This window comes from Zootermopsis nevadensis, unplaced genomic scaffold (assembly GCF_977971745.1).
Source record: "Zootermopsis nevadensis isolate Lab colony 2312 unplaced genomic scaffold, Znev_1.0 Znev_ptg000017l, whole genome shotgun sequence".
NCBI classification, from domain to species: Eukaryota; Metazoa; Arthropoda; class Insecta; order Blattodea; family Termopsidae; genus Zootermopsis; species Zootermopsis nevadensis.
Window position 1 is genome coordinate 13,312,256 of NW_028259149.1, and position 27,151 is coordinate 13,339,406.

At 38.5% G+C, this 27,151-nt stretch overlaps 1 protein-coding gene across 4 annotated transcripts in view; it reads left to right on the forward strand.

The window, feature by feature from the left end:
• shps (putative monoamine oxidase sheepish) overlaps positions 1–27,151 on the forward strand; it is an 82,385-nt gene that overhangs the window by 11,747 nt on the left and 43,487 nt on the right. Inside the window, exon 11 of one of the 4 annotated variants that reach the window (XM_022082663.2) lies at positions 6,600–7,872. The exons of 2 other annotated variants lie outside the window; for them this stretch is intronic. The gene's annotated coding sequence lies outside the window, so the exon portion shown is untranslated. Of the gene's footprint in view, positions 1–1,305; positions 4,148–6,599; positions 7,873–27,151 lie in introns of those variants that run through there. One more of the 4 variants, XM_022082665.2, reaches the window with a different exon arrangement.

Sequence of the window (27,151 nt, forward strand, 5' to 3'; positions counted from 1 at the left end):
TGGGGACAGAGTTGATTCCCGAAACGCCGGTTTACTACGGTAACCGGTTGACGCGGCTGATTGCTCGGGAAGATTTTATTGACTGGACTTGCCATGAAAGTCTCAGATCCTATACTGACATATTTGTCACTGTGTGGATCTCAAATCTCATGTAAGATTGAAAGTTTTTCTTCCAAATATTTTTACTTACACTGGAGATTAATTAAGATTCTTGCTGCTTTTGTTGGCGGTGGTTAAAGTTTCGGTAGTATTAGGATTGACCCAAAATTCTGGGACTGTCGCAGACATGTGGGCAAGAGAGTGAATTAAAAGTTGCCGCTTAGATTAGGTTAGGTTAGACTACGCTAAGCTTGGCATCGGTGCTCATATACACAAAAGTTTGTTAAGAATGTAATAATGTCTGGCAGTTTTAAGCCTAGAATTCAAGATGCTGCTTTTGTGTTCAAATAGTTTACCATAAAATTGATTAATTTACTTTGTTTAAATTTGATATTAGGGAATATAGACACTAAAAGCCATTACGGGCGAATTTAATTTTTGGTCATGTTAGTCAAATATAATCGTTATTTGCACAAAACTTAAATTGAATTTGATCAAAATTCTTGGTGTAAAAACTAGTATGTGACATACTAGTATTTATCCCATTAAGCTCTATAAATTCTATTTTTATTAATTTTTATATGGCGTACATTTAACTAAATGCAGGTGCATTTCTGTGCAATGAAATATTAGTGCCTTTCATTAGGTCCTAGAAGGAATGTGGTACGCTATCTGTGCTGCTAATTATCTGCGCTCACATTCAATTTTTGTCTGCAGTAAGTCACTGGAAATGCCAGTCAGGGGTGCAAATACACAAATAACATCGGTAGTTTTCTTTTGAATGAGTATCCTTCTGTGTATAAGTTACCTTGGTTTGATATCAGAGCGATTCATGGCTTACTCATGTCTCCATTGAGACCTCTTGTAGTCGTCTCCGCATAAATGTTTCGTTTTGAATATTAACACTGGGAACTGGTCTTCTGCTGCACAAGAAATGTGTTATGTAAGACTTGAGGTTCTCACAGCGGTGAGTATGAAGATATCCGTCTTCTGGGTTATTGCGCTGTGTAGTCTGGTCGATGTTAACATCGACCAGACTACACAGCGCAATAACCCAGAAGACGGATATCTTCAAGAAATGTGTTCTTTCAATTTGATATTCATAAATCTTTAATAATGTAGCAACACAGCCCAGAAAAATAACATCGTCATTTCAGATGAAAATTACGTATTTTAATATACGGTCTGTGCTTTGCCACGCAACAGATTCTTGCTTGAGCAGTTCTCGAAGATGTTGGTGGTAGTTCGTGTTTCGTGCTATGGTGGCAGCAGCTTGCATGGAGAGCAGTTTCCAATACAAAGTGCTGTAGTACAATATCAAGGCAATTAACTTAATTATCTGTCACGGTAGTGACATTTGTAGGACACACAAAGCGATCAGTGCTAGTAGAAACATGATAATTTAGAATACGTTTTTAGAATTTGTTATAGTAATTGACTTTAAATTTCCTTCTGTTTCTTCTTCCCTTAATTTTTATTATATTGTTTAATTTTCTCTCCTTTTTCCTCATTTCTTTCTCCCCACGTTCCATTCTTTCACTCTCCTTTCTTCCATTTCTGTTTCACCTTCCATTTGTGTTTGTATCTGTCTACTTATTTTTCCTCTGTGTCTGTCTTCCTTATTTTATTCCCTCGTTTTCCATATTTCTTTTTGTTTCCCTCTTTCTTTCTTACTCTGTTTTAGTCACCTCGAGTTAAAATGCAGTATTATGTGTCCTGGCCGCTGGCAAACATTTCTTGGCTGTGTTAAGGCTCTTATTCTGAACTTGTTAATCATTTCATGTTCGGGTTTTAAAGAAACAAGTTAGGAAATAGACGGACAGGGTAAAAATTGTTGCACTTCTCTCTGTTGTTTTCGTTCGATTTACAATTCGTGGGTGGACAACCAAGAACGAAAAATATAAAATTTTATTCAAAAAGACCATCTGTTTCCTAGTTATAAAAGTCACGTTAACTTGGCATGAAAACCTCAAGACTTACGATATGAAATGAGCGATTCATTCGTCTCTACGACGCCTGAAACATTTTTACTTCGATAAATATTTAGCATTTAAGACTCACGCAGAAGCTGATTTAGGTTTCCATTTACTCTTCGATTTTAACCAAAATTGGAATATATCTACAAGATATTAGTAAAACTGTATGATCCAGTTTAATGAAAATCCTTTCAGCGGTTATGTATTTTCTCTTTTTGCAATATTATGGTAATTCGCTAAAAAGTAAGACTTTCAATTTGCCTATGTTCATGGCAACTCACGACATTCATTGCTAAAAAGTCAGATATAGTTTGCAGATGGTATTAACTGATTCAATATAAATATATATTGACCTTTGTAAATCAGCAGAATACTGTTCTAAACGGGGTATTGCATTTTTATCACCTAAGAAGTTAATTAGCTGATTCAAGTCACGGTTGTTTTCCGTTGTGTTTACGCATATTGGGTCGAGATTGCCCTCGTGCTGTGCAAGCAAACCTCTACCCTAATTCTGCTCCCACCCCCCCGCTGTGGCTTTGTACGTCTGACAAAACCCTTTTTATTTATCACCAGAATCGCTCGTAATTCCAATAATATTACATGGAAATGAGTTTAGAAGGAAATAGCCACAGTTTTTGTCGAAAAACTTGAATACAAGAAGATTGTTGTCTTCTGGTTTGATAGAAATTTATCGACGTTTCAGAGGTGCTTGCGGCCTCAGTTATCAGGAACTGATTCCTCAAGCGTGACTTATAAATTGCCCCTACACGGCGAAACATCACAGAAGACAGGAATTTTGATACTCACCGCCGTGAGAACCTGAAATTTCACAAAATACTACTCGTGTCTCTGCCGGTAAACTGTGATTTGAGCCGAGAAATTAATCCTGCGTGATGCTAGAGCGTAATAGATCGCATGGAACTATGAAACTTCGAATTCTCAATAACCTTTTCTAATTCTTGGTAGACTGTGCGGCTATTGTTTCATAGTGCGCTTTGTCTCCTTGACTCAAACTATGTTCGCGAATCATATTCAAGGTAAATGGATACAGACGTTGCTCTGAATATTACGAAAGAAGAATGTGGTGAGATGAATAGGCTCCTAGGCTTAATAGAGAACAATACGACTAGCGGTTTGCATATTTCGTGTTCTGTCGCTCTGTCGTATGTTAAGTTACTGGAGAAGCTCAATTATTACACAGAAAAGCTGTATCTTGCAACTTATTTTTACTGGAAACTGGTGTACTCTGTACAGAGAAATCTTATCTTAGAAATAGAACAGGAAGCCACAGTTGTTTTAAATGCTGCAGATAAAATGAATCTGTTTTCCTCTTTCTATGATTCTTTATTCTTTCCTAGTTTTCTGACTTAATTTTATAAATGGACTTTATTTTTAATAACCCGTTTTGCACATTTCCCTTTGAAGTCGAGTGATAACGATAGTCTATGTACCATCTACTTTAACTGTCGGCAACTCTACAGTTTGTATTTATGGGTTTTGTATGATTCTCGCTGTAAACAGGGATTTTCCCCCTAAACAACATTTACAAGTTGATATTTGTAGGGGCGGAGTGTTACGTTTTCTTTGTGGTACGGACCGAATGTTTAAATATTATTTAGACAATCTTCGGTTTCGAAGGGTTAAAGTAAGACTATACATTACAATTCTTAGAAAAAATAAGTGATTAATAATCATTTTGAGCCAGGAGTGTCCGAACTGAATTGGAGAATGGAGGGCATTAGTTATTTTAATAGTTCGCCTATTTGCTAGTTGTTTTGTTGGTCAAAATACGTTACAATTGACTGGGCATCTATCACTTGCCAAACTGAGGAGGGTAACTTCAATCTTATAAATAGGCTGTGAAGATGGGAGGTTGATGGAACTGGCCCACGATCTTATTGAGTGTCAGGTTATGGTATTAGCAATGCTGAACCTTCTTGGTTTACTATCATTGAGTTCGCTAGGAGATTATCTACGTGCGTAGCTAATTAGATTGTTAGCTGGTTAGTTGGTTACGTGCAGTTAAGAAAACTTAGTAGGAGTTGAGATTTTCACGGCTGTGAGTACGAAGAAAACGTATCTTCTGGTTTGTAGCGCCGTGTAGTCTGGTAGAAGTTTATCAACGTTTCAGAGGTCCCTGCTGCGTCCATCGCCCTGATGATGGAGGCAGCAAGGACCTCTGAAACGATGGCAAACTTCTACCAGACTAAACGGCACTACAACCCAGAAGACAGCCATCTTAAGAATACTTAATTAGTAAATAATTTGCAAATAAAATTATGACCTTAAAGTACTTGCAAAGATAATAAAACAGCTTTTTCTGTATCACAACCAAGGCGATGTTGGTGAGAAGCGAAATTGTTCTCGCAACAAAAATTACTTCGTGTAATGTAATCGTTTTGTTTAGTAGCCAGCGACATCAGCGCTGTCACAGGCTAGATATCTGGCCCTTGTCGGAATGAATCTAGATAATTTGACTAATTAGCAACTAGTTAGATCAGTCAGCCGGTCGGTTCATTAGTGACCTAGTTCATTAAGTAATTAGTTGTATTGCTGCTTCTGTTGTGAGACAGGATAATTATTTCGTCAAGCTAATTAGGTAATTATCTTGTAGGTATGTAGGTACTTAGATAGTTGGTTAATATGTAAGATAATGTGTGGTTGGTTATTTACTTTTAGGTAGCTGGTTGGTAGTATAATTATTTCGTGACGTGCTGTGTTGTGATTTAGGCATGAACTATACAAGCCTGTGGGGTTGCCAGCCATGTTTCTGAACAGGACTGGAAATCTTTGAGTGGGAAGCTTTTCGTTTTTTCCTGCGTCCCAGCTTTTTGAACATGTTTGATCCCGTTGCATCCGTCCCGTGGGAGGCCTGGAGATGGACTGCGCTGTGGTCGATCGATCCTCTCTGGCGCCAGGGCGACTGTGTACGGGGGCGGACCAGCTGCTAAAAAATCACGTGACTCAGTGTGATTGGACATCTCTCAAACTGTGCTTTTACGTGTATACGTATTAATTTTAGTCGTTTGTTCAGAAAATAACTGGCCATAAAATAGACGTCTTGTTGCCATGAGGTTGGTCCTGCTGTTGTTCGACTTTCAGGTTCGTGAGATTCCCTAGCCGTGCTTTTTTTTTCTGCAGATGTGTTAGTGAACTAGAAAACCGAGCTAATTAACTACCTAATCAAACAGACGAGAATTTTCTTTAGTATTTTTTTTATTTTCCAGTTGATTACGCAAGTTTGTAACTAACTGATTAACTTGTAGGATTTGAGGTTTTCACAGCGATGAGTCTGATGACAGCAATCTTCAACTGATTAACTTGTTAAATTCTATGCTATAATGTATTGAACAGTTGATAATGGTACAAATAATCAAGAAACGGTCTGTTCTTTATGAAATCTGAACGTTTATCATAATGTTCACAAAAGCCAAGCTTTAGGCACTATCGTGAACTAGTGGAGAAACCTACACAACTAATTTCTGTACGATCCATTTTAATACAATGTTTAAAACTACCTCTCTGTTTCTTAAACTGTATCTTTCGTTGAGATTTTCCGACGAAAAAATTGTATCTCATTTTTCCTATGCGTGCAAAATGTTGCACATAGATAATCGTCCTTGATTTCTTTGAATTTATAACATTTTATTTATGCAGTTTAATTTTTCCATATAATTGTTTTGGTGAAATGTGTTTTATTATTATTCTTACAACTATGTTTGTATCTCCTATCTGGTCTATTTCTTTGGTGGTTTTATGTCGAAACATTATATAAATTTATTCTTTTCGTAAGAATACTTTGGCGGGGTTCGGAAATCATATTTCTTGATAAAATCTCCCTAACAGTACATGAATCTTCACGTTTTGTGCTGTCCATATCTTCCGTACTTCATCTGCCTGAGGTTAAAATGTTATCTTGAGCAGGCTTATTGCATTGATCGCCTTTTGTTATTGAACCAGAAAGCTCATAAGCGTCATCACATAGTTATATCATTGTACTCTAACCTGAAACAGTGAAATGCAACTTCCACCGTCACAACCTGTTTCTGTTGTAATACGTTTCAGAATTATCTTTTCGGTTTTCATAGCTTTTGCTTTCCATCAGATATCCCTACCGGAATTCTGTACCAATTTCCTGCGTTCTCCTAAACGTTCAACGCATTGTAAGCTTCTTAGTTTCACATTTCTGGCATTAAACACAAAGTTTATGTAGTGTTGTCAACATTTCACTCAAAACCGGTATAAATCATAAGCATCGTTTTATTACCTTGTTGCCTTTCGTTACTCAAGTTCATCGACCGCTTATCGCTTGAGATTGCAAAACGTGTTGTTGTTCCTAGTTCGCCTGCGTATTTACGTTTAGGCTATATGCACAACGTCGGAGCCGGAGAAGTTGCCGCTTCAGCACGGCGCTAGGATTTTCAACAAATTTAATCATGTCATATCTTTATGATTCTTAGGTTTAGCGTTACTTAACAGTAGCATGATGAAAATAGTCATGAATGAAGGTTATTGATTTTTCAGACGTCCTTGATGCCTCCATCATCAGGGCGATGGAGGCAGCAGTGACCTCTGAAACGTCTGTAAACCTCTAACAGACTACACATCTCAACAACCCAGAAGACAGCTATCTTAAAATTGTGGTTAGTCTCGAGGTACAATCCTCGAGAGACGGCGAACAACCACTGAAAGCTTGTTATGATTGATTACTGGTATTCTGACCTAGGCCCCCATCTGTTGTTGCTCAAGGGGCTTTGCCCGAGGTCCGCCTCTAAGCTGTCTGATTTACCAGGCCTGGATGCCCCTGAACGTCCACTTCCTGGTTGAAACATTAGTGCTTGGTCATTGTTAAAACATTTTTGCGAACAATGGCCTTGTATCGTAGTCCAACAGGAATATACACATTTGGAATACTAGTGTATTGCAAATAATACCCCTTTGCAGTCATTTTAAAAAATGTTATAACGTTGAAAAGACTGGTGCATGAAGTAATGTAGATGCCTTTAAATTCTGAATGAAATGTTTTCTATAACGAATATGTAACGAAATATATAAAAACCTCTAATATGATTAGTTTTGTGACAATGGATTTACATGTGTACTAAACTAACATCAGTACCAATAAGATATAAAATACAAGAAAGAAATCGCTTTGATAATACAAGTACCTGATAATTCTACCTATTATTTGATGATATTCAAAACGTTCTTCTCTTTCTATATTCATGTAAACCGGACTTAATTCCGTTTCGTTCTGCACATTCTTTATGTACCAAGTGAGGCAGAAATTTGTTTGTAGATTTCTAGAAAATGTTTCTTGAGTTTACACGCGTGAATAAACAAGATACAGTTGAAAGGTTTGGCGCAGAAAAGGCCGTAGTTACAAGCTGAGTGATTTATGCAAATTTATATTGAAACTGCTTTCATTGATTCTGTAAATGTCTCGATTTGGATTACTTTATATAAAAGTTCTCGGTGCGGTTTGCTAAATAAACGATAACAAAAAAATCTCTTATGTTTAGACCCATAGAACTTTTGCACAAAACGCTTTTATTATTGTTCTGTCCGTTTCCATGCCATGAGGTATCTTGTTTAAGCGTCAGTTACATTAAGCGATCTCACTGTTTATCCGTTAGCCAACCCACTCATCTGGTAGTGACGAGTCACGATCGATTTTGCTTGTCTAATTACATAGGGTAGCGTATCAGCTTGTTAATTCTCTCACAGATCTGCTTAAAATTTATTTTTTAATATGTGCTAAGAATGACATCGCACGGCCGTCTATATGCTGCTGTTCTTCAGAAATAACTCCAAGTCTTTGCAGACACAAACGTATTACTGCAAGGTTAATTACACTACTCTCTGTGTAAAAGAACACACAAAGTAGCCTCTAACCTCTTTAAGGTATACAATTTATATTTGAAGCATCTTTAGAATATAATATTAAACGATGTTTAAGTATGATAATTTCTGTGCCTGTAACATGTGATGCCTATGGTTAAGTTCGGTTTTGTAACAATGTTTGGTCCTTTGTATGTGCGATAAATACGCATCACACGAGTGCGGCATGAAGAAATGCGAAGATCGCTGTTGAAAGTTTAGTCTCACGTGAGAATATACCTTTTTTCTTCTTTTCTTTTTATCCTTTAGAATTAGAAGGTAGTTAAGACTTTCCTTCGCATTTGGTTTGTGAGAGGCTCTAACTGCGGAGCGGGTTGGAATTACGTACAAATAACTTTCGCTCTCGTGACGAGAAAGTCAATAAAAACCGTGAAGCCATTTTGATTCTTTCCCATATTAGATCTGACCTTGTATGATCTCTAAGGATTAACTCTTGGGAACTTCATACTTTGCTCAAAGCGGTACCAGACGTATTCCTGTTATCGGACGCAGAGGTGTTATTGGCTAGGATAACGGCGCAGAATTCATCTTGAAAATGTTCTGTCGTTCAGTAGATCAAGAAATTGTGTTTAACGAACCCGAACTCTTAGTACCTTGTTCACAAAAGTACACAGTCCTTTGTCATTTGAATACGCTCTCTAAGACCCATCTTAATATTACTTTCCTATCTACACCTATGTATGTCAAGTTGTCTCTTTCCTTGGATTGTCCCTTGCAACTGTGTAATATATTCCTCTCTTCAGTCCAAGTTAAATGCACGGCCAACTCATCCTCCTTGATTACAAGTATTAAGCTCCTCTTTGTCAAATTTTGTCCTAATCCTTTTACTTCCTCGCTGTTGGGTCCAAATATTCTCTCTAGCGCCTTGTTATCATACATCCTCAATTGAGGATGTTCCCTCCAAGTTAGAGGCAAATTCTATACCCATAGAAAACAGTGTCTAGTCCTGGAGCCGGTTACCATAACTGGGGCCATTCTTAAGTTCCATCAGATATTTCGTGGACATTATATTCAGGTAAATAGGATTTGAGGTTTTCATGGCATTGAGTTCGAAGATGGCTATCTTCTGGGTTGTTGTGCCGTGTACTCTGGTAGAAATTTACCGACGTTTCAGAGGTCCTTACTGTCTCCATAATCAGAACGATGATCTACCAGACTACATGGTGCTACAACCCAGAACACAGCCATCTATATTCAGGCAGTCCACGACCGTTTCCATACCCTTCTCAGTATTAACCGTTCTGTCGCTCGACGACAGTCGATGTGTACCTCACATGCAAACATTCGCTACTCACAAACATAGGCCTATGAAGGATCTGAGGTTTTTACAGCGGCAGGGATATTATATGGATTTCGGCGCCGTGTAGACACGTCGGTAGATGACGTTTCGGGGGAAACGTACTGTTTCCATCCGCAGGGCCGTGAAAATCTAAAATCTCAAAAGCTGTGCTGTGTCTTTAACTTGGAATCTTTGAATTTTGTGCTTGAATCCGAACGTTTATTGAGCACGACGTGGCGTTCTTCTATCCAGTCTAGTTAGCAAACCGGATTCTCATCACAGTGGCCCGGTTTCTATTCCAGGACAGTCCGTGAGGGATTTGTGGTGGAACTGCGACAGGTTTCTCGCTGCGAACTCATCCCTGACTGTACTTAGATGGTGAACTCACATATCAACGTTTCAAATTCGGCCGTCCTATCCGAAGCTATTCCCATTACTATACTGCGTTCCAGCGTTTTTGGCCGCTGAACTTTTGTGAATAGGAACCTCGGAGCGAGTCACTTACCAGAAGTTTGGTGGAAGGGATGGCAGCAGGCCGCGTACAGTACACTCCAAATAAAATATAACCACGATATATAACACAGGAAAGTCGATTTCACTACACTACATATCACTATAAAATAACACTGCAGAGAGTATTAGATAATTTTATATTCTTCACATCTCTTCGGTCCTCTTCCAATTCTTCTACTCCTCACAGACTTTGGCTTTCTGACATGTCACTCGATTCATCACTACCGCTGCTGCTGTTCACTCCAATATCTTTAATTAAAATACGTTCAATAGCGTCTTCGATCATGCCTTCTTGTTCATAATAAATGTTTTCTAGTTTTCCACATGCTGACATACATCATCCCATTCCTCTTACCCAATTTCTTCGAATCTCTGGCGACACAGATGCTCGACGTCCTTAATTTTAAATGTTGTGTTCTAGCTTGCAACCCATTGTCCTACATATTCCCAAATAAGTTCAATGGGATTTAAATCGGGATAGTACGGCGGAAGTCTCAGCACAGTACGTTCTTTGTCTGCTAAAATCTGATCAATCACATAATATTTGTGCTTTGACTTATTTGATTAAATCGTACAGTTGAGCTTTCAACACGTTGTCACAGAATGGAATGTTTATTTCCAATAGCCAGGATCCTTCTTTGATTAAGACGTCGGTGGTTTGTCTGGGTGTTGTGCTTAAAGGCGTTATCAATGACCAGAAAGGAGATTGCAACGAACAGGTGGCATGTTGTTAACACAGCAGTCACAAGACAACAATTATCTGGCTTTCACACTGCTCCACTGACACAGACTGTACTGACCGAGGGATACTCGTTCCTTCATTAAGTGGTCCGCATACTGGGCACTCCCTACAAGGTCAGCGGCCATAATCGGTGACGTCTACTTTACCTGACCTCGTACGTCTTACGAGCGAAGTCTCCACCAGGTAATGAGATACCTATAGCAAACAGGTTGTGGGCCCTGAGTGTGTTTGTATAGTGTGAATTTTGTCAGGTTGTTTTTTGTGGAGTGGTTATTTTTACCCTTACATTCCCCATTAAACTTTATCTTATCTACACTCAATACCATCTCTCCCTTGTCATCATGTTTCCCTAGCACTCCACTGCGTTTGAAAGTGATAAGTGTGGTGGACTCTGAGATATGAAACTGCTTTCTGCAGGTATGACGTCTCATTTACTGACTGCTGTACTAATTCCGTGGTAGCAGATCCCAAAGAGTTAACACCGAAAACAGGAAAGGTCGTCATTAGTTACGTCTCTGAGCCAGTTCCTGCCGTTTCCCACCATCACACTCAGAGATTTCACCACCCTAACAATATTTCGTGAGATTTACGAAGTTTCGTAAGTGTCAAACTGTTCTGTTGTTTTGTCCTCCTTAGGTAAAACGACCACTAGGCCATCTTGTTTTCACCGTTAGGTAAAAAATCACGTTACATCAACTTACTTAACAACCTGTAAATTTGTATCTAAACCGATTTAGGCTTCTCGGCCTAAACCAATAAATGTAGTGTTTGAAAAATGGACGGGATGTAATATTTGATCTGAATACTGAGAAGCATTTCGTGAAATTGTTATGTGACCTCATTTTGACATGAGTATGGTCAAACACGTATTTACGTTTTAGCAGAAATAAGCGTGAAGATATTTGACCTTGAGAATTTTAAAGACCCGTATTTGGCAAACTATTGGTCCGATCTTGTTGTGACTACCATATGACGTTTTCATTTACCTGACCTCATTTTGACATGAGTATGGTCAACCACGTATTTACGGTTAAGCAGAAATAAGCGTGAGGATATTTGACCTTGAGGATTTTAAAGACCCGTATTTGGCAAACTATTGGTCCGATCTTGTTGTGACTACCATATGACGATTTCATTTACGTGACCTCATTTTGACATGAGTATGGTCAACCACGTATGTACGGTTAAGAAGAAATAAGCGTGAGGATATTTGACCTTGAGGATTTTAAAGACCCGTATTTGGCAAACTATTGGTCCGAACTTGTTGTGACTACCATATGACGTTTTCTTTTACCTGACCTCATTTCGACATGAGTATGGTCAACCACGTATTTACGGTTAAGCAGAAATAAGCGTGAGGATATTTGACCTTGAGAATTTTAAAGACCCGTATTTGGCAAACTATTGGTCCGATCTTGTTGTGACTACCATATGACGTTTTCACTTACCTGACCTCATTTTGACATGAGTATGGTCAACCACGTATTTACGGTTTAGCAGAAATAAGCGTGAGGATATTTGACCTTGAGAATTTTAAAGACCCGTATTTGGCAAACTATTGGTCCGATCTTGTTGTGACTACCATATGACGTTTTCATTTACGTGACCTCATTTTGACATGAGTATGGTCAACCACGTATGTACGGTTAAGCAGAAATAAGCGTGAGGATATTTGACCTTGAGAATTTTAAAGACCCGTATTTGGCAAACTATTGGTCCGATCTTGTTGTGACTACCATATGACGTTTTCACTTACCTGACCTCATTTTGACATGAGTATGGTCAACCACGTATTTACGGTTTAGCAGAAATAAGCGTGAAGATATTTGACCTTGAGAATTTTAAAGACCCGTATTTGGCAAACTATTGGTCCGATCTTGTTGTGACTACCATATGACGTTTTCATTTACGTGACCTCATTTTGACATGAGTATGGTCAACCACGTATTTACGGTTAAGCAGAAATAAGCGTGAGGATATTTGACCTTGAGAATTTTAAAGACCCGTATTTGGCAAACTATTGGTCCGATCTTGTTGTGACTACCATATGACGTTTTCATTTACGTGACCTCATTTTGACATGAGTATGGTCAACCACGTATGTACGGTTAAGCAGAAATAAGCGTGAGGATATTTGACCTTGAGAATTTTAAAGACCCGTATTTGGCAAACTATTGGTCCGATCTTGTTGTGACTACCATATGACGTTTTCATTTACGTGACCTCATTTTGACATGAGTATGGTCAACCACGTATTTACGGTTAAACAGAAATAAGCGTGAGGATATTTGACCTTGAGAATTTTAAAGACCCGTATTTGGCAAACTATTGGTCCGATCTTGTTGTGACTACCATATGACGTTTTCACTTACCTGACCTCATTTTGACATGAGTATGGTCAACCACGTATTTACGGTTTAGCAGAAATAAGCGTGAGTATATTTGACCTTGAGAATTTTAAAGACCCGTATTTGGCAAACTATTGGTCCGATCTTGTTGTGACTACCATATGAAGTTTACATTTACGTGACCTCATTTTGACATGAGTATGGTCAACCACGTATTTACGGTTAAGCAGAAATAAGCGTGAGGATATTTGACCTTGAGGATTTTAAAGACCCGTATTTGGCAAACTATTGGTCCGATCTTGTTGTGACTACCATATGACGTTTTCACTTACCTGACCTCATTTTGACATGAGTATGGTCAACCACGTATTTACGGTTTAGCAGAAATAAGCGTTAAGATATTTGACCTTGAGAATTTTGAAGACCCGTATTTGGCAAACTATTGGTCCGATCTTGTTGTGACTACCATATGACGTTTTCATTTACGTGACCTCAATTTGACGTGAGTATGGTCAACCACTTATTTACGGTTAAGCAGAAATAAGCGTGAGGATATTTGACCTTGAGGATTTTAAAGACCCGTATTTGGCAAACTATTGGTCCGATCTTGTTGTGACTACCATATGACGTTTTCATTTACGTGACCTCATTTTGAAATGAGTATGGTCAACCACGTATGTACGGTTAAGCAGAAATAAGCGTGAGGATATTTGACCTTGAGAATTTTAAAGACCCGTATTTGGCAAACTATTGGTCCGATCTTGTTGTGACCACCATATGACGTTTTCATTTACGTGACCTCATTTTGACATGAGTAAGGTCAACTACGTATTTACGGTTAAGCAGAAATAAGCGTGAGGATATTTGACCTTGAGAATTTTAAAGACCCGTATTTGGCAAACTATTGGTCCGATCTTGTTGTGACTACCATATGACGTTTTCACTTACCTGACCTCATTTTGGCATGAGTATGGTCAACCACGTATTTACGGTTTAGCAGAAATAAGCGTGAAGATATTTGACCTTGAGAATTTTAAAGACCCGTATTTGGCAAACTATTGGTCCGATCTTGTTGTGACTACCATATGACGTTTTCATTTACGTGACCTCATTTTGACATGAGTATGGTCAACCACGTATTTACGGTTAAGCAGAAATAAGCGTGAGGATATTTGACCTTGAGGATTTTAAAGACCCGTATTTGGCAAACTATTGGTCCGATCTTGTTGTGACTACCATATGACGTTTTCACTTACCTGACCTCATTTTGACATGAGTATGGTCAACCACGTATTTACGGTTTAGCAGAAATAAGCGTGAGGATATTTGACCTTGAGAATTTTGAAGTCCCGTATTTGGCAAACTATTGGTCCGATCTTGTTGTGACTACCATATGACGTTTTCACTTACCTGACCTCATTTTGACATGAGTATGGTCAACCACGTATTTACGGTTTAGGAGAAATAAGCGTGAGGATATTTGACCTTGAGAATTTTAAAGACCCGTATTTGGCAAACTATTGGTCCGATCTTGTTGTGACTACCATATGACGTTTTCATTTACGTGACCTCATTTTGACATGAGTAAGGTCAACCACGTATTTACGGTTAAGCTGAAATAAGCGTGAGGATATTTGACCTTGAGAATTTTAAAGACCCGTATTTGACAAACTATTGGTCCGATCTTGTGACTACCATATGACGTTTTCACTTACCTGACCTCATTTTGACATGAGTATGGTCAACCACGTATTTACGGTTTAGCAGAAATAAGCATGAGGATATTTGACCTTGAGAATTTTAAAGACCCGTATTTGGCAAACTATTGGTCCGATCTTGTTGTGACTACCATATGACGTTTTCATTTACGTGACCTCATTTTGACATGAGTATGGTCAACCACGTATGTACGGTTAAGCAGAAATAAGCGTGAGGATATTTGACCTTGAGAATTTTAAAGACCCGTATTTGGCAAACTATTGGTCCGATCTTGTTGTGACTACCATATGACGTTTTCACTTACCTGACCTCATTTTGACATGAGTATGGTCAACCACGTATTTACGGTTTACCAGAAATAATCGTGAGGATATTTGACCTTGAGAATTTTAAAGACCCGTATTTGGCAAACTATTGGTCCGATCTTGTTGTGACTACCATATAACGTTTTCATTTACGTGACCTCATTTTGACATGAGTATGGTCAACCACGTATTTACGGTTAAGCAGAAATAAGCGTGAGGATATTTGACCTTGAGGATTTTAAAGACCCGTATTTGGCAAACTATTGGTCCGATCTTGTTGTGACTACCATATGACGTTTTCACTTACCTGACCTCATTTTGACATGAGTATGGTAAACCACGTATTTACGGTTTAGCAGAAATAAGCGTGAGGATATTTGACCTTGAGAATTTTGAAGACCCGTATTTGGCAAACTATTGGTCCGATCTTGTTGTGACTACCATATGACGTTTTCACTTACCTGACCTCATTTTGACATGAGTATGGTCAACCACGTATTTACGGTTTAGCAGAAATAAGCGTGAGGATATTTGACCTTGAGAATTTTAAAGACCCGTATTTGGCAAACTATTGGTCCGATCTTGTTGTGACTACCATATGACGTTTTCATTTACGTGACCTCATTTTGACATGAGTATGGTCAACCACGTATTTACGGTTAAGCAGAAATAAGCGTGAGGATATTTGACCTTGAGAATTTTAAAGACCCGTATTTGGCAAACTATTGGTCCGATCTTGTTGTGACTACCATATGACGTTTTCACTTACCTGACCTCATTTTGACATGAGTATGGTCAACCACGTATGTACGGTTAAGCAGAAATAAGCGTGAGGATATTTGACCTTGAGAATTTTAAAGACCCGTATTTGGCAAACTATTGGTCCGATCTTGTTGTGACTACCATATGACGTTTTCATTTACGTGACCTCATTTTGACATGAGTATGGTCAACCACGTATGTACGGTTAAGCAGAAATAAGCGTGAGGATATTTGACCTTGAGAATTTTAAAGACCCGTATTTGGCAAACTATTGGTCCGATCTTGTTGTGACTACCATATGACGTTTTCATTTACGTGACCTCATTTTGACATGAGTATGGTCAACCACGTATTTACGGTTAAACAGAAATAAGCGTGAGGATATTTGACCTTGAGAATTTTAAAGACCCGTATTTGGCAAACTATTGGTCCGATCTTGTTGTGACTACCATATGACGTTTTCACTTACCTGACCTCATTTTGACATGAGTATGGTCAACCACGTATTTACGGTTAAGCAGAAATAAGCGTGAAGATATTTGACCTTGAGAATTTTGAAGACCCGTATTTGGCAAACTATTGGTCCGATCTTGTTGTGACTACCATATGACGTTTTCATTTACGTGACCTCATTTTGACATGAGTATGGTCAACCACGTATTTACGGTTAAGCAGAAATAAGCGTGAGGATATTTGACCTTGAGAATTTTAAAGACCCGTATTTGGCAAACTATTGGTCCGATCTTGTTGTGACTACCATATGACGTTTTCATTTACGTGACCTCATTTTGACATGAGTATGGTCAACCACGTATGTACGGTTAAGCAGAAATAAGCGTGAGGATATTTGACCTTGAGAATTTTAAAGACCCGTATTTGGCAAACTATTGGTCCGATCTTGTTGTGACTACCATATGACGTTTTCATTTACGTGACCTCATTTTGACATGAGTATGGTCAACCACGTATGTACGGTTAAGCAGAAATAAGCGTGAGGATATTTGACCTTGAGAATTTTAAAGACCCGTATTTGGCAAACTATTGATCCGATCTTGTTGTGACTACCATATGACGTTTTCTTTTACCTGACCTCATTTTGACATGAGTATGGTGAACCACGTATTTACGGTTTAGCAGAAATAAGCGTGAAGATATTTGACCTTGAGAATTTTAAAGACCCGTATTTGGCAAACTATTGGTCCGATCTTGTTGTGACTACCATATGACGTTTTCACTTACCTGACCTCATTTTGACATGAGTATGGTCAACCACTTATTTACGGTTAAGCAGAAATAAGCGTGAGGATATTTGACCTTGAGGATTTTAAAGACCCGTATTTGGCAAACTATTGGTCCGATCTTGTTGTGACTACCATATGACGTTTTCATTTACGTGACCTCATTTTGACATGAGTATGGTCAACCACGTATGTACGGTTAAGCAGAAATAAGCGTGAGGATATTTGACCTTGAGAATTTTAAAGACCCGTATTTGGCAAACTATTGGTCCGAACTTGTTGTGACTACCATATGACGTTTTCTTTTACCTGACCTCATTTCGACATGAGTATGGTGAACCACGTATTTACGGTTTAGCAGAAATAAGCGTGAAGATATTTGACCTTGAGAATTTTAAAGACCTGTATTTGGCAAACTATTGGTCCGATCTTGTTGTGACTACCATATGACGTTTTCACTTACCTGACCTCATTTTGACATGAGTATGGTCAACCACGTATTTACGGTTTAGCAGAAATAAGCGTGAGGATATTTGACCTTGAGAATTTTAAAGACCCGTATTTGGCAAACTATTGGTCCGATCTTGTTGTGACTACCATATGACGTTTTCATTTACGTGACCTCATTTTGACATGAGTATGGTCAACCACGTATGTACGGTTAAGCAGAAATAAGCGTGAGGATATTTGACCTTGAGAATTTTAAAGACCCGTATTTGGCAAACTATTGGTCCGATCTTGTTGTGACTACCATATGACGTTTTCACTTACCTGACCTCATTTTGACATGAGTATGGTCAACCACGTATTTACGGTTTAGCAGAAATAAGCGTGAAGATATTTGACCTTGAGAATTTTAAAGACCCGTATTTGGCAAACTATTGGTCCGATCTTGTTGTGACTACCATATGACGTTTTCATTTACGTGACCTCATTTTGACATGAGTATGGTGAACCACGTATTTACGGTTTAGCAGAAATAAGCGTGAAGATATTTGACCTTGAGAATTTTAAAGACCCGTATTTGGCAAACTATTGGTCCGATCTAGTTGTGACTACCATATGACGTTTTCTTTTACCTGACCTCATTTTGACATGAGTATGGTGAACCACGTATTTACGGTTTAGCAGAAATAAGCGTGAAGATATTTGACCTTGAGAATTTTAAAGACCCGTATTTGGCAAACTATTGGTCCGATCTTGTTGTGACTACCATATGACGTTTTCACTTACCTGACCTCATTTTGACATGAGTATGGTCAACCACTTATTTACGGTTAAGCAGAAATAAGCGTGAGGATATTTGACCTTGAGAATTTTAAAGACCCGTATTTGGCAAACTATTGGTCCGATCTTGTTGTGACTACCATATGACGTCTTCATTTACGTGACCTCATTTTGACATGAGTATGGTCAACCACGTATGTACGGTTAAGCAGAAATAAGCGTGAGGATATTTGACCTTGAGAATTTTAAAGACCCGTATTTGGCAAACTATTGGTCCGATCTTGTTGTGACTACCATATGACGTTTTCACTTACCTGACCTCATTTTGACATGAATATGGTCAACCACGTATTTACGGTTTAGCAGAAATAAGCGTGAGGATATTTGACCTTGAGAATTTTAAAGACCCGTATTTGGCAAACTATTGGTCCGATCTTGTTGTGACTACCATATGACGTTTTCACTTACCTGACCTCATTTTGACATGAGTATGGTCAACCACGTATTTACGGTTTAGCAGAAATAAGCGTGAGGATATTTGACCTTGAGAATTTTAAAGACCCGTATTTGGCAAACTATTGGTCCGATCTTGTTGTGACTACCATATGACGTTTTCATTTACGTGACCTCATTTTGACATGAGTATGGTCAACCACGTATGTACGGTTAAGCAGAAATAAGCGTGAGGATATTTGACCTTGAGAATTTTAAAGACCCGTATTTGGCAAACTATTGGTCCGATCTTGTTGTGACTACCATATGACGTTTTCATTTACGTGACCTCATTTTGACATGAGTATGGTCAACCACGTATGTACGGTTAAGCAGAAATAAGCGTGAGGATATTTGACCTTGAGAATTTTAAAGACCCGTATTTGGCAAACTATTGGTCCGATCTTGTTGTGACTACCATATGACGTTTTCTTTTACCTGACCTCATTTTGACATGAGTATGGTGAACCACGTATTTACGGTTTAGCAGAAATAAGCGTGAAGATATTTGACCTTGAGAATTTTAAAGACCCGTATTTGGCAAACTATTGGTCCGATCTTGTTGTGACTACCATATGACGTTTTCACTTACCTGACCTCATTTTGACATGAGTATGGTCAACCACTTATTTACGGTTAAGCAGAAATAAGCGTGAGGATATTTGACCTTGAGGATTTTAAAGACCCGTATTTGGCAAACTATTGGTCCGATCTTGTTGTGACTACCATATGACGTTTTCATTTACGTGACCTCATTTTGACATGAGTATGGTCAACCACGTATGTACGGTTAAGCAGAAATAAGCGTGAGGATATTTGACCTTGAGAATTTTAAAGACCCGTATTTGGCAAACTATTGGTCCGAACTTGTTGTGACTACCATATGACGTTTTCTTTTACCTGACCTCATTTCGACATGAGTATGGTGAACCACGTATTTACGGTTTAGCAGAAATAAGCGTGAAGATATTTGACCTTGAGAATTTTAAAGACCTGTATTTGGCAAACTATTGGTCCGATCTTGTTGTGACTACCATATGACGTTTTCACTTACCTGACCTCATTTTGACATGAGTATGGTCAACCACGTATTTACGGTTTAGCAGAAATAAGCGTGAGGATATTTGACCTTGAGAATTTTAAAGACCCGTATTTGGCAAACTATTGGTCCGATCTTGTTGTGACTACCATATGACGTTTTCATTTACGTGACCTCATTTTGACATGAGTATGGTCAACCACGTATGTACGGTTAAGCAGAAATAAGCGTGAGGATATTTGACCTTGAGAATTTTAAAGACCCGTATTTGGCAAACTATTGGTCCGATCTTGTTGTGACTACCATATGACGTCTTCATTTACGTGACCTCATTTTGACATGAGTATGGTCAACCACGTATGTACGGTTAAGCAGAAATAAGCGTGAGGATATTTGACCTTGAGAATTTTAAAGACCCGTATTTGGCAAACTATTGGTCCGATCTTGTTGTGACTACCATATGACGTTTTCACTTACCTGACCTCATTTTGACATGAATATGGTCAACCACGTATTTACGGTTTAGCAGAAATAAGCGTGAGGATATTTGACCTTGAGAATTTTAAAGACCCGTATTTGGCAAACTATTGGTCCGATCTTGTTGTGACTACCATATGACGTTTTCACTTACCTGACCTCATTTTGACATGAGTATGGTCAACCACGTATTTACGGTTTAGCAGAAATAAGCGTGAGGATATTTGACCTTGAGAATTTTAAAGACCCGTATTTGGCAAACTATTGGTCCGATCTTGTTGTGACTACCATATGACGTTTTCATTTACGTGACCTCATTTTGACATGAGTATGGTCAACCACGTATGTACGGTTAAGCAGAAATAAGCGTGAGGATATTTGACCTTGAGAATTTTAAAGACCCGTATTTGGCAAACTATTGGTCCGATCTTGTTGTGACTACCATATGACGTTTTCATTTACGTGACCTCATTTTGACATGAGTATGGTCAACCACGTATGTACGGTTAAGCAGAAATAAGCGTGAGGATATTTGACCTTGAGAATTTTAAAGACCCGTATTTGGCAAACTATTGGTCCGATCTTGTTGTGACTACCATATGACGTTTTCTTTTACCTGACCTCATTTTGACATGAGTATGGTGAACCACGTATTTACGGTTTAGCAGAAATAAGCGTGAAGATATTTGACCTTGAGAATTTTAAAGACCCGTATTTGGCAAACTATTGGTCCGATCTTGTTGTGACTACCATATGACGTTTTCACTTACCTGACCTCATTTTGACATGAGTATGGTCAACCACTTATTTACGGTTAAGCAGAAATAAGCGTGAGGATATTTGACCTTGAGGATTTTAAAGACCCGTATTTGGCAAACTATTGGTCCGATCTTGTTGTGACTACCATATGACGTTTTCATTTACGTGACCTCATTTTGACATGAGTATGGTCAACCACGTATGTACGGTTAAGCAGAAATAAGCGTGAGGATATTTGACCTTGAGAATTTTAAAGACCCGTATTTGGCAAACTATTGGTCCGAACTTGTTGTGACTACCATATGACGTTTTCTTTTACCTGACCTCATTTCGACATGAGTATGGTGAACCACGTATTTACGGTTTAGCAGAAATAAGCGTGAAGATATTTGACCTTGAGAATTTTAAAGACCTGTATTTGGCAAACTATTGGTCCGATCTTGTTGTGACTACCATATGACGTTTTCACTTACCTGACCTCATTTTGACATGAGTATGGTCAACCACGTATTTACGGTTTAGCAGAAATAAGCGTGAGGATATTTGACCTTGAGAATTTTAAAGACCCGTATTTGGCAAACTATTGGTCCGATCTTGTTGTGACTACCATATGACGTTTTCATTTACGTGACCTCATTTTGACATGAGTATGGTCAACCACGTATGTACGGTTAAGCAGAAATAAGCGTGAGGATATTTGACCTTGAGAATTTTAAAGACCCGTATTTGGCAAACTATTGGTCCGATCTTGTTGTGACTACCATATGACGTTTTCACTTACCTGACCTCATTTTGACATGAGTATGGCCAACCACGTATTTACGGTTTAGCAGAAATAAGCGTGAAGATATTTGACCTTGAGAATTTTAAAGACCCGTATTTGGCAAACTATTGGTCCGATCTTGTTGTGACTACCATATGACGTTTTCATTTACGTGACCTCATTTTGACATGAGTATGGTGAACCACGTATTTACGGTTTAGCAGAAATAAGCGTGAAGATATTTGACCTTGAGAATTTTAAAGACCCGTATTTGGCAAACTATTGGTCCGATCTAGTTGTGACTACCATATGACGTTTTCTTTTACCTGACCTCATTTTGACATGAGTATGGTGAACCACGTATTTACGGTTTAGCAGAAATAAGCGTGAAGATATTTGACCTTGAGAATTTTAAAGACCCGTATTTGGCAAACTATTGGTCCGATCTTGTTGTGACTACCATATGACGTTTTCACTTACCTGACCTCATTTTGACATGAGTATGGTCAACCACTTATTTACGGTTAAGCAGAAATAAGCGTGAGGATATTTGACCTTGAGGATTTTAAAGACCCGTATTTGGCAAACTATTGGTCCGATCTTGTTGTGACTACCATATGACGTTTTCATTTACGTGACCTCATTTTGACATGAGTATGGTCAACCACGTATGTACGGTTAAGCAGAAATAAGCGTGAGGATATTTGACCTTGAGAATTTTAAAGACCCGTATTTGGCAAACTATTGGTCCGAACTTGTTGTGACTACCATATGACGTTTTCTTTTACCTGACCTCATTTCGACATGAGTATGGTCAACCACGTATTTACGGTTTAGCAGAAATAAGCGTGAAGATATTTGACCTTGAGAATTTTAAAGACCCGTATTTGGCAAACTATTGGTCCGATCTTGTTGTGACTACCATATGACGCTTTCATTTACGTGACCTCATTTTGACATGAGTATGGTCAACCACGTATTTACGGTTTAGCAGAAATAAGCGTGAGGATATTTGACCTTGAGGATTTTAAAGACCCGTATTTTTCAAACTATTGGTCCGATCTTGTTGTGACTACCATATGACGTTTTCATTTACGTGACCTCATTTTGACATGAGTATGGTCAACCACGTATGTACGGTTAAGCAGAAATAAGCGTGAGGATATTTGACCTTGAGAATTTTAAAGACCCGTATTTGGCAAACTATTGGTCCGATCTTGTTGTGACTACCATATGACGTTTTCACTTACCTGACCTCATTTTGACATGAGTATGGTCAACCACGTATTTACGGTTTAGCAGAAATAAGCGTGAAGATATTTGACCTTGAGAATTTTAAAGACCCGTATTTGGCAAACTATTGGTCCGATCTTGTTGTGACTACCATATGACGTTTTCACTTACCTGACCTCATTTTGACATGAATATGGGCAACCACGTATTTACGGTTTAGCAGAAATAAGCGTGAGGATATTTGACCTTGAGAATTTTAAAGACCCGTATTTGGCAAACTATTGGTCCGATCTTGTTGTGACTTCCATATGACGTTTTCATTTACGTGACCTCATTTTGACATGAGTATGGTCAACCACGTATTTACGGTTTAGCAGAAATAAGCGTGAGGATATTTGACCTTGAGAATTTTAATGTCCCGTATTTGGCAAACTATTGGTCCGATCTTGTTGTGACTACCATATGACGTTTTCATTTACGTGACCTCAATTTGACATGAGTATGGTCAACCACGTATTTACGGTTAAGCAGAAATAAGCGTGAGGATATTTGACCTTGAGAATTTTAAAGACCCGTATTTGGCAAACTATTGGTCCGATCTTGTTGTGACTACCATATGACGTTTTCACTTACCTGACCTCATTTTGACATGAGTATGGTCAACCACGTATTTACGGTTTAGCAGAAATAAGCGTTAAGATATTTGACCTTGAGAATTTTGAAGACCCGTATTTGGCAAACTATTGGTCCGATCTTGTTGTGACTACCATATGACGTTTTCACTTACCTGACCTCATTTTGACATGAGTATGGTCAACCACTTATTTACGGTTAAGCAGAAATAAGCGTGAGGATATTTGACCTTGAGGATTTTAAAGACCCGTATTTGGCAAACTATTGGTCCGATCTTGTTGTGACTACCATATGACGTTTTCATTTACGTGACCTCATTTTGACATGAGTATGGTCAACCACGTATGTACGGTTAAGCAGAAATAAGCGTGAGGATATTTGACCTTGAGAATTTTAAAGACCCGTATTTGGCAAACTATTGGTCCGATCTTGTTGTGACTACCATATGACGTTTTCACTTACCTGACCTCATTTTGACATGAATATGGTCAACCACGTATTTACGGTTTAGCAGAAATAAGCGTGAGGATATTTGACCTTGAGAATTTTAAAGACCCGTATTTGGCAAACTATTGGTCCGATCTTGTTGTGACTTCCATATGACGTTTTCATTTACGTGACCTCATTTTGACATGAGTATGGTCAACCACGTATTTACGGTTTAGCAGAAATAAGCGTGAGGATATTTGACCTTGAGAATTTTAATGTCCCGTATTTGGCAAACTATTGGTCCGATCTTGTTGTGACTACCATATGACGTTTTCATTTACGTGACCTCAATTTGACATGAGTATGGTCAACCACGTATTTACGGTTAAGCAGAAATAAGCGTGAGGATATTTGACCTTGAGAATTTTAAAGACCCGTATTTGGCAAACTATTGGTCCGATCTTGTTGTGACTACCATATGACGTTTTCACTTACCTGACCTCATTTTGACATGAGTATGGTCAACCACGTATTTACGGTTTAGCAGAAATAAGCGTGAGGATATTTGACCTTGAGAATTTTAAAGACCCGTATTTGGCAAACTATTGGTCCGATCTTGTTGTGACTACCATATGACGTTTTCATTTACGTGACCTCATTTTGACATGAGTATGGTCAACCACGTATTTACGGTTAAGCAGAAATAAGCGTGAGGATATTTGACCTTGAGGATTTTAAAGACCCGTATTTGGCAAACTATTGGTCCGATCTTGTTGTGACTACCATATGACGTTTTCACTTACCTGACCTCATTTTGACATGAGTATGGTCAACCACGTATTTACGGTTTAGCAGAAATAAGCGTTAAGATATTTGACCTTGAGAATTTTGAAGACCCGTATTTGGCAAACTATTGGTCCGATCTTGTTGTGACTACCATATGACGTTTTCACTTACCTGACCTCATTTTGACATGAGTATGGTCAACCACGTATTTACGGTTTAGCAGAAATAAGCGTGAGGATATTTGACCTTGAGAATTTTAAAGACCCGTATTTGGCAAACTATTGGTCCGATCTTGTTGTGACCACCATATGACGTTTTCATTTACGTGACCTCATTTTGACATGAGTAAGGTCAACTACGTATTTACGGTTAAGCAGAAATAAGCGTGAGGATATTTGACCTTGAGAATTTTAAAGACCCGTATTTGGCAAACTATTGGTCCGATCTTGTTGTGACTACCATATGACGTTTTCACTTACCTGACCTCATTTTGGCATGAGTATGGTCAACCACGTATTTACGGTTTAGCAGAAATAAGCGTGAAGATATTTGACCTTGAGAATTTTAAAGACCCGTATTTGGCAAACTATTGGTCCGATCTTGTTGTGACTACCATATGACGTTTTCACTTACCTGACCTCATTTTGACATGAGTATGGTCAACCACGTATTTACGGTTTAGCAGAAATAAGCGTGAGGATATTTGACCTTGAGAATTTTAAAGACCCGTATTTGGCAAACTATTGGTCCGATCTTGTTGTGACTACCATATGACGTTTTCATTTACGTGACCTCATTTTGACATGAGTATGGTCAACCACGTATGTACGGTTAAGCAGAAATAAGCGTGAGGATATTTGACCTTGAGAATTTTAAAGACCCGTATTTGGCAAACTATTGGTCCGATCTTGTTGTGACTACCATATGACGTTTTCATTTACGTGACCTCATTTTGACATGAGTATGGTCAACCACGTATGTACGGTTAAGCAGAAATAAGCGTGAGGATATTTGACCTTGAGAATTTTAAAGACCCGTATTTGGCAAACTATTGATCCGATCTTGTTGTGACTACCATATGACGTTTTCTTTTACCTGACCTCATTTTGACATGAGTATGGTGAACCACGTATTTACGGTTTAGCAGAAATAAGCGTGAAGATATTTGACCTTGAGAATTTTAAAGACCCGTATTTGGCAAACTATTGGTCCGATCTTGTTGTGACTACCATATGACGTTTTCACTTACCTGACCTCATTTTGACATGAGTATGGTCAACCACTTATTTACGGTTAAGCAGAAATAAGCGTGAGGATATTTGACCTTGAGGATTTTAAAGACCCGTATTTGGCAAACTATTGGTCCGATCTTGTTGTGACTACCATATGACGTTTTCATTTACGTGACCTCATTTTGACATGAGTATGGTCAACCACGTATGTACGGTTAAGCAGAAATAAGCGTGAGGATATTTGACCTTGAGAATTTTAAAGACCCGTATTTGGCAAACTATTGGTCCGAACTTGTTGTGACTACCATATGACGTTTTCTTTTACCTGACCTCATTTCGACATGAGTATGGTGAACCACGTATTTACGGTTTAGCAGAAATAAGCGTGAAGATATTTGACCTTGAGAATTTTAAAGACCTGTATTTGGCAAACTATTGGTCCGATCTTGTTGTGACTACCATATGACGTTTTCACTTACCTGACCTCATTTTGACATGAGTATGGTCAACCACGTATTTACGGTTTAGCAGAAATAAGCGTGAGGATATTTGACCTTGAGAATTTTAAAGACCCGTATTTGGCAAACTATTGGTCCGATCTTGTTGTGACTACCATATGACGTTTTCATTTACGTGACCTCATTTTGACATGAGTATGGTCAACCACGTATGTACGGTTAAGCAGAAATAAGCGTGAGGATATTTGACCTTGAGAATTTTAAAGACCCGTATTTGGCAAACTATTGGTCCGATCTTGTTGTGACTACCATATGACGTTTTCACTTACCTGACCTCATTTTGACATGAGTATGGTCAACCACGTATTTACGGTTTAGCAGAAATAAGCGTGAAGATATTTGACCTTGAGAATTTTAAAGACCCGTATTTGGCAAACTATTGGTCCGATCTTGTTGTGACTACCATATGACGTTTTCATTTACGTGACCTCATTTTGACATGAGTATGGTGAACCACGTATTTACGGTTTAGCAGAAATAAGCGTGAAGATATTTGACCTTGAGAATTTTAAAGACCCGTATTTGGCAAACTATTGGTCCGATCTAGTTGTGACTACCATATGACGTTTTCTTTTACCTGACCTCATTTTGACATGAGTATGGTGAACCACGTATTTACGGTTTAGCAGAAATAAGCGTGAAGATATTTGACCTTGAGAATTTTAAAGACCCGTATTTGGC